At 35.7% G+C, this 9,114-nt stretch overlaps 1 protein-coding gene and 1 long non-coding RNA gene across 4 annotated transcripts in view; both read right to left on the bottom strand.

The window, feature by feature from the left end:
• LOC102676128 overlaps positions 1–9,114 on the bottom strand; it is a 204,429-nt gene that overhangs the window by 6,021 nt on the left and 189,294 nt on the right. The gene's annotated exons all lie outside the window — the stretch shown is intronic.
• Positions 7,737–8,758, bottom strand: LOC116186019. Its single transcript, XR_004150938.1, has 2 exons — positions 8,472–8,758; positions 7,737–8,383 (listed from the first exon to the last, which is right to left on the bottom strand). It is a non-coding gene; the product is annotated as an uncharacterized LOC116186019 (long non-coding RNA).

The following is a 9,114-nucleotide window of genomic DNA, read 5'->3' as shown; positions in this document are numbered from 1 at the left end:
AAAAAAAAAAAAAAAAACGCGTCACGAAGAAAGCATATTTTACACGATATAAACGAGATACACGCGATAACGAGAATTTTGCGACAAAGCAAAAGATTATTCTCATTATACGGATATTTGTAAAAAAAAATTATTTCGACGGATTGTCTACATTGAAAACAGTGCAGAAAATAACGAATACATTTTCAAATATTTAATGCATTATCACAACCTTTTCTCCATTTATTTATAAAAAATCTTCCAATTTTGAAAAATAATACCCTTCCTAAAGTTTGGTTTCCCAACTTTATCTTCGAAAATAAAGACACTAGCTAACTCTATAAACTCGTGAAACTATTTTGGATTTATCCATAGATTATATACAGCGCGAGGTTGCTATTGACACGGGGGAGGCCGAATTCGAAGTGGAGTGTTATCGACAAACTAAGTGCATGTTCTCGTTTAGAGGGAGGAAACTATTAAAAAATCCAACTACACCACGTCTGGAAACGCGTGCAACGCTATGTTGTGGATCGTAGTCACGTTAAATCGGATAAACTTCATTTATAGAAACCGTTCGCGTTCTCCAGAATATGGAACAATAACAATTTAACGAGCGATAAAGGAGAGAAGCTTTAACAATTTTACGTAACGAAATTTCTTTTCGCGAAATAATATACATTACCCTCAATGTATTAAAATTAATCTGTTCGATATTAGAATAAATAAATAAAAGTAGCACGCTGGACCCAAGACACATTTTTTTCCCAGCATAAAATCGAAAACAAAATGCGTCCACGATCAACATCTCGCTCCTCACGAGAGGATCGAATAGCTTGCACACAGTTACAATCACGAGATCCATCGTTTTCTAAATAATCGATTTCAAAAACTGTCGATTCTAAAAAAAAAAGAAAGATAAAAAAGGGCAGGGAAGAAGAGGGGAAGAAGAAAAAGAAGAAAAAAAGGTCGCGCGATAAAAATAAGGGGAAAATGAGTGGGGGTTGGAGAGGAAGGGTTGCGCGAGTTGACCGAGTAAATTTAGCGCCGTCCTCGAAATACCCGAGTATCGATTCGCACGGGCGCGGTGACACGGAGAACTAATTACTTTCGCGTTTCCACTCGGCCCCTCGATTTTTATTTCGATGGGCCTGGCCCCGTTGTAACCGTTCAGAGGCTCGTATGAATACGCCATCGAGTCTCGATGATCGACGACCGTTCCATTCCATCCCTTTTTTCGCGAGTAGAGTACATTTTTTTCCTCGTATTTTGTCCCTCCTCCTCCTCCCTTCCACCTCCCTTTTTTTCTTTCTCGTTTTTTTCCCCTTGTTTTTGACCGGTGAAGGGGGAAAGCATGCTCGGAAAATGAAAACCGATTTGACGTGAAAAACGTTGGCGAGTCCTGTTATGGCTTATTTGCCCCGGATGTTTTTTTATTCCGAATGTACAGTGGCCTTGTTTTAAGGTTATCTCTTAGGGATATCCCTGTATTTGCGATTTTACTGTTCTCTTTTTCTCTCTCTCTCTCTTTCATTTCTATTTTCGAATTATGCTTTGAACGAGAAATAATTTAATTTTGAGACCTTTTCGCTTATTTTCATTTCACGATTATCCGTAATCTTTAACTTCCAAACATAAAATCCAAAGTATTTTAACGATATGATATAATAATTTTTTTATTTGTCGTAATATGAGTAGATTAATTTGTAACGATAATTTAACTTATAAATGTAATTTTATAGTTCGAGTAGTTAGGATAATAATTGTATCTATGCGAATAAGCTAGACATACTATAGATAAATGAAAATAATTTTTACGATTTTGAATATTCAAATTATAACTATTCTATCACTATATATAAGTAGTCAATCCTCTTTTCTAGCGATGAACAGATATAATCCTATAATGTTTCGTTCGATTTCATTCCTCGTATCGATGACAATATGCTTAATCTCTTTCGAGACACGAATTTATTGAAGAAAGATCGGAAAAAGATCAAGTCTTATTTTTCACTCGCTTGAAAACATTGGCAAAGATTCGAATGTTCCACGATATACATAGTTACAAATCATTACACTCGATTTTCCCCACATTAATTCGCCATTTCGAATACGAAATATCACGTTCTTCCACGGAAAAATGAAAACCGCGTATACCATTTTTTCGATTATCAAAGATAGGCCGTGTAATAAAGAGAAAATTCTGGAATGTTTCGTACACTCCCTTAAAAACCGCGTGTATTTTCGTAGACGAAGATCTCGAAATCAAAGACAGGCTATGTAATAAAGGGAAAATTCTGAATGTTTGGTACACTCGTTTGAAAGCATTGGCAAAGATTCCACGATATACAAATCATTACACCCGACATTAATTCGCCATTTCGAATACGAAACATCGATCACGTTCTTCCAGGGAAAAAACCGCCGTGTACCATTTTCATAGAGGAGAAGATCTCGATTACCAAAGACAGGCCGTGTAATAAAGGGAAAATTCTAGAATGTTTGATACACTCGTTTGAAAGCATTGGCAAAGATTCCACGATATACAAATCATTACACCCGACATTAATTCGCCATTTCGAATACGAAACATCGATCACGTTCTTCCAGGGAAAAATGAAAACCGCCGTGTACCATTTTCATAGAGGAGAAGATCTCGATTACCAAAGACCGGCCGTGTAATAAAGGGAAAATTCTGGAATGTTTCGTTATGCTCCAATTCCACGTACGTACGTGGCACACGTGTGCACATCTATATATATATTTACTCGTTGCCCATTATCACGCGATTTCGAGGTTCAAAGCGGCTTTGTGCAGCTGCTGGTAGCGTAAATTAAAAATGCCACCTAGTAGTTAACTAGAGGGAGGGGTTGAAAGGAAGGCAGCATGGTTTGCGGCGTGGAGATTATTAGTCGGGATAAACTGTCTGAGACCAGACGTGAAATACAACGGCCGCCAAATCCGGCTTCATTCTCCGCCAAACGTGAACGCGAGGCGCGTGGTGTTCGTTTAATTTTCCTTTACAATTCGGCAACTCGAATAAAAAATGCTCGTGTAACAGCCAGATCGCGCGAAAAACTCGGAGAAATCCGTTTCCTTCTCGTGATAAGGAACTTGGTTCGTCTCGTGCTCGATATATTTTCACACGGATGTAACTTTTATTACTTATTATTAATCATCCTCTTAAATATTTTATTATCGGCAATACCTTGTTTATCGATACCCGCTGCGTTTAATTAATTAATATGCAGCGACGGGATATGTAGAAATGATTCGATTATCGATACGGTAATAATTATTATCAAATATGTATTAAATATATTGGATCGTTATAATATTAACATCGGGAAAAACTGATATTATAGAAAGAGCAAGCGCAATACGTATATAATCATTGCGACCGATATTTCCGTTTTAAAGCGGATATTTATTTTTCCAATCTCTCACTCGAGTAATTCGCCTCCATATTATTATTATTATTATTATCAAGAAGCCTGCCCAAAACTGACTCTACTCTCGCCGAATATGGAATATATCGATACAAATATTTATCGTTAATTATCCGACAAACGCACGTGATATCGATATCACGAGAGAATACATGAAACAAAAAAAAAAAAAAAAAAAAAAAAAAAAAAAAAAAGAAGAAGAATATGGAAATTATATTTTATAACAACGACACATATAATGGAAGTTAAAACGTTAAAATCTGGCGTCAGACGCAGCGGTTCATCGTTGTGATTTCACGGTAATTTCACGAACATGCCCTTCCCCTTAGGCCGTGCCCTGTGTTAATTAACCGTGGACAGGGTTTGCCCGATAAATAAATTTCGCGCGAAACAATCGGGCGTCGAAGGCAGTGGCGCGCGATCGATTATCGTTATTGTCCACGCGTGTGTACGAACACCGAATAACAATTATTCGAAACGGTGGCTGACGTGCAATAACGAGTAAGCTCATTAACGGCGAAGCCCGCTCATTATCCGATTGCCCGATATCTATCATACGCTTTACACTTGCTCCTCGTTACTCCATTAAATTTTCATAACTATCCGCGCGCGGATTACGTTTTCGAAAACGCGATCGGCCAGAAAATAACCGCCTTCCGCCCGCGCCAGGCAACAAGCTGGATCGGAAAATTAATCAATGGTGGTTGTGGTGGTGGTGGTGGTGGTGGTGGTTCTTGTCAAAATCAATCTCCTCTATCCTGACGATCTTACGATTGATAAAGTTTTCAAATTTATCTTTGTGTCGGAGAGGGTGGAGGGGGTAGGAATGTATATATATATGGAATATGGCCCGTTTTCATTCCTCGATATCGAAGAGGGTGGAGGAGGACGAAGGGAAGAATCGAAGGAAAAAGTTTGAAGGATTTGAAATATGCTGTATAAATATTTGAACAGAAATCGGGCGGGAACACGAGCGTTTTGAGGGAAATAAGTTATGAAACTTTGTTAAAGTATTATATGGAAAAATTTTAATATACGATGCGATAGATAGTGTCTAATAAAGTGAAATTGTATTTTCTGAATCGTGATTAGTTCATAATTAACGTGATAGATAATTTAAAATTTTAATTATTTATTATTTGCTGTCGATCAATTTATCGTTTCACTTTCTCTTATCGTTATAATTAAAAACACGAAACATTTCTTTAATATATTAAATTCTCTTTAATATATTAAAACAACGATTATATATACTAAAAAAAAAAAAAATAAAATAAAGTAAATTTCTTTCGAAATATACGTTCATTAAACGAAAGAAATATAATTATCGATAACCAAATTGTTAATTGAATTCAATATTTATTGATAATCGATATCTCATATTTCTACCCTATTCCATACATAGTATCCTTTCCTCTAATATTTTCATCTTTTATATATCTATTTTTTTTATTCACAATAAACATTCACGCTATTTTATTGTTGAATATTTTATTGATCATAGTTTAAGAGATATATCCCGTCTGGTCCGTTTTGTATCCTCAAATCCATATTTCAAAAAGTTGTTCGAGTTTCTTATCGCGCGTGCATTCGAACCAAGTTTTAAATCGTAGATAAAAGATACCACTTCATAAATAATTTACCCAACTTTTAATACGCGTTATAACTCGTCGCACAGCCGAGAGATAGGGGGTTGGTTGGCTATCGATCGAAGAAAATTCGCGGAATTTCGAGTATCCCGGTAGATGTCGGCCAACTATGCGTTTCATAAATCGTTCCATAATTTACCGAAGATTGCGCCACGTTCTACGCCCGAGATTTCTCATATCTCTGTCAAATGTGGCCCCCCATTTTAAATTTATAATACGCGGGCAAACGTAGAAATTTGATTAAAGAAAAAAGAAAAAAAGAAGAAGGACAATGCGTCAGAGATTGTTAATAAGAGATTGTTAAAAGAAGGGAAAAGACGATAAAATTATGATAAAAATCTGTGGCGCGACGACAATCTAATCGTTGTCGAGTATTTTATTCAGCTTTACGAACGAATAATTTTTTTGAGATATATATATATATAATTTATCCAACAGTTTCGAGGGATAACAGACGCGTTTCTGAATATTCCCGGCGAAGGGGAAAAGTATCCCCTTTTTAAAAAATTAAATTCAAAGCTTACACCGCGGCACACAATGTGCACCACGTTGCGTCACGTTCCTCGACCTCCTAATTTCTCATTCGTTTAAATGGACTGGAAGCACGCTTGTTTCGCCCTCGACGGTCCGTTCGCCACCGCACAGGCAAAAAGATCCCAAAACGTTGAATTAATGATACAAAATGTGCATATTCGCCTGTCTCCTCGCCGCTGAAACCTTCCGTTCGCTGCTTTTACATTACGTTAAAGAATTATATTTTATGAAGGGTTGTTGGGTAATTATAGAAAATTAGAAATATAATTATTGGAAATTTCGAATACTTTATATACGTAGAAGAAAGAATTAATTTGAATAAATTTACGCGCGGGTTGTTTATATATAAATCGTCCCGTGTAATCCCGACCTGTAACAATTGGATATTTTTTAACGAATTAGTCGGCGAATCTTTTTTTCATGGGGATCTATAGTGTTTGGCATCACGTGCCAGCTAACGAGAGCCTCGTTAGTTACTAACGAATTGTTTGGGTACAATCCAAACTTCCAAAACGTGCTTTCCATTTGTTTAATATTCGAATTGGTGATGATTCAATTTAAATGACTTACGCAGCACGGCAGTAAATTATTTGCGCTGCGTTGAAAAATCGATGAATCGGAACAAATTTTATGTAACAAAAATATTAAAAAATTCTTCTCGAGTTAGAATGCGAATTTTAGGTGAACGATGATGCGAGAATATATTAATAAACGCAACAAAGAATTCCTATTATCGCGTGGAAATTCGACGCCAGGGAATAAACGATAAAATTAATCGAAGCCTCTCTTGTCTTTGACTCGCGAAATACTGGATTTATGCACCGAGCATGATGTACCTTTTTGTCTTAAAGTCGGCTTTAAAGACGCTAACAGGATCGTGCACTAAGGCTTCTAGATCTTTAGATCACCTAAAGGTCTTTGTACCGTGTCCAAGTGTTCCAGTGATAAATTCTTCTTAGACTCATGAATGTTCCCTCATCGATTTATGCTTGATGCAAGTTTTTTTCTTCGTTATCTTTCTCTTCTTCTTCTTCTTCTTTTTAATTGTTGCGAACGAAGAATGACGACAGTTATGTAAAATATTTTGCGCAGTATGGGAAACAGATGGTACGTAATTGTGACAAACAATTATCCATTGTTTTTTTTACGTCGTAAAAAAGAAGATACCAGACTTTGTGAAATGGCGAGAAATCGAAGAAGTTCTTTAAATATCGGTGAAGCGTCCACCATACTTCCTTTTCCTTATCTTTCATGGATTTGCATATTTTTCAATAAGATAATCAAATGGGTTTTTAAAGTAAATAATATTTACGAGCGAAGAATTGTAACTGGAATATAAATATGTGCATGGATGATTGATTAACATTATTTAACATTATTTAAGATTAAATGTCGAAGGAAAGAGGAATTCAAATATATATGAAGAAAGAAAGATTCGATATATAATATAATATATTATCGTGCAAATAAATTATTTCAGATAAATTATTATCGAATTGATTTTTTAATTATTTTATCTCTTATCAATTTTTCCTCGAAGTAGATAAACGTTGCGTTCATTACGAAATGATAGAGTGGAATACTTCGATTGAACGTACACGTTAATTTTATAAAGCTTGTACTTTATTTATTCTAATGTAGAAATGATTTCACTAACAACGTAGTATCGTCACGTATCGCTTTAAATAGTTTAACGTTTGAAAGTTTGTTATTGGATATAAAAATGTTTTAGAGTTAGATATAATAAATAAATAAATAAATAAATAAATAAATAATATTTCGGTATCATGTAAAATTGTTACGTTCGAGATTAGTCAAAACGTGAAAATTTTTCTTTTCCTAAGCAACGATGACACTTTTGTAAATTGAATCGCAAATGCAATGATTCAGAATTTTCTGTTATCGAAAATATGATATCTGATTTCCGACGATAACACAATTAAATTAAAATTATCGAGTTAGAATTACACATACACGAATATGTATTAGTAAAGAGATACTTATTACATTGTATCGTACAATAATTATTTCCAATTTTTCCATAAATCGATAATTAAAGATACCACGTGCGATGATGAAAGGAAGACAAATAAAAATTCAAGCAAAAATTCGAATAAAAGAACGATTTAAAGAACAAATAATCCCTCTTATTTTCATTGCATCATAATTCAGACAGAATATTTATAAATATAAATATATAAAGTGTAAAATCCAATAATCTATGGATAACGAATACAGATAAACAATGAAACGTATCGTCGAAATAAATTTTTTTTGTTCTTATACAGTCTTAAAATTTTATTCGTTTTATCGACGCGTTAAATTTAACATAAAACAGAAATTTATTAGAAACGCATCGTTACGTAAGAAGATTACGTAACGTCGATCGTCAGTCGAATCCTCTTATCTTTAAAATTGATGCAACTATGCTATTTTTTACAGAGACGGTATAACGTTAAATAAAGAACGAATATAAAAATTTAAAACGATTACTTTTTCACGATAGGTGATCGCATTAAATTATAATTATTTCATCGTGAATAACGTTGAACGCGTCGAGATTGTTCGTTATTACGAATTCGTTTAATTCAAATTTATTCATTATATTTACGATTGCAAAATCAACGTAACGAGCTATCGGTCGTGTTACTATCGAGAATACAGCGCGACTATAAATCAAACGAGTAATCGTCTTTAACGTTCGTTCGTTCGTTATTTTACGTTTCTAATCTAAAAAAAATTCTAACGCAATTCTAATCTAAAAAAAAAAAACTTAACGTAATAATCCCCCTCCCTCTCCCAAAAAAGAGAAAGAAAAAAAGCGATCGTCCTCGTGTCTGGCGAAAATCGAAAACAAAACAAAAAAAAAAAAACTTAACGTAATAATCCCCCTCCCTCTCCCAAAAAAGAGAAAGAAAAAAAGCGATCGTCCTCGTGTCTGACGAAAATCGAAAACAAAACAAAATAAAAAAAAAAAAGAAAAAAAACAAAAATCGGAATTTTATTCGAAATTTCGAGTTCACTCGTGAAAAATCGATAAGGAATCAAGTTCTCAATGCGAGCAATGCAGCCGGACAGCCCCACTACACTCCCTCCTCCCCCACTAGCGGAACACGCTATCGATTAACAGCAGGTGGCGGGGGTCCCCTGACCTTGACACGGAATGCTTTTTTTCAACCGACTCTCGCGCTCGCGGGAGGAATAACACGTAGCACTCCCGGAAATAACGCGCCTGTTTCGCCCTGTTCTTCCGCGAAAAATTCATACACGAAGACTCGACATTCTCCGTCCGACGCGTGTGACACACACCCTTACAGAGTGTACACGTCCAACCGGTTCACGCTGAAATTGCCCATCGCGTAAGGGCTGTACGCGTTGGTTCTCACGAGATGGAAGCCCCTTCTCCTCGTGTCCACCTTGTCGCCCGCGAGGACGGCCGGATACCTAGGGGGGCAGAGGCCGAGCAGGTACAAAGCGAATCCCCCGCATTGCCAGCCCCAGAA

This window comes from Apis dorsata, unplaced genomic scaffold (genome assembly GCF_000469605.1).
Source record: "Apis dorsata unplaced genomic scaffold, Apis dorsata 1.3 scaffold_32, whole genome shotgun sequence".
Lineage (NCBI taxonomy): Eukaryota > Metazoa > Arthropoda > Insecta > Hymenoptera > Apidae > Apis > Apis dorsata.
The sequence above is the reverse complement of the archived record's forward strand: the minus strand, read 5'-3'. Positions and strand labels throughout refer to the sequence as shown.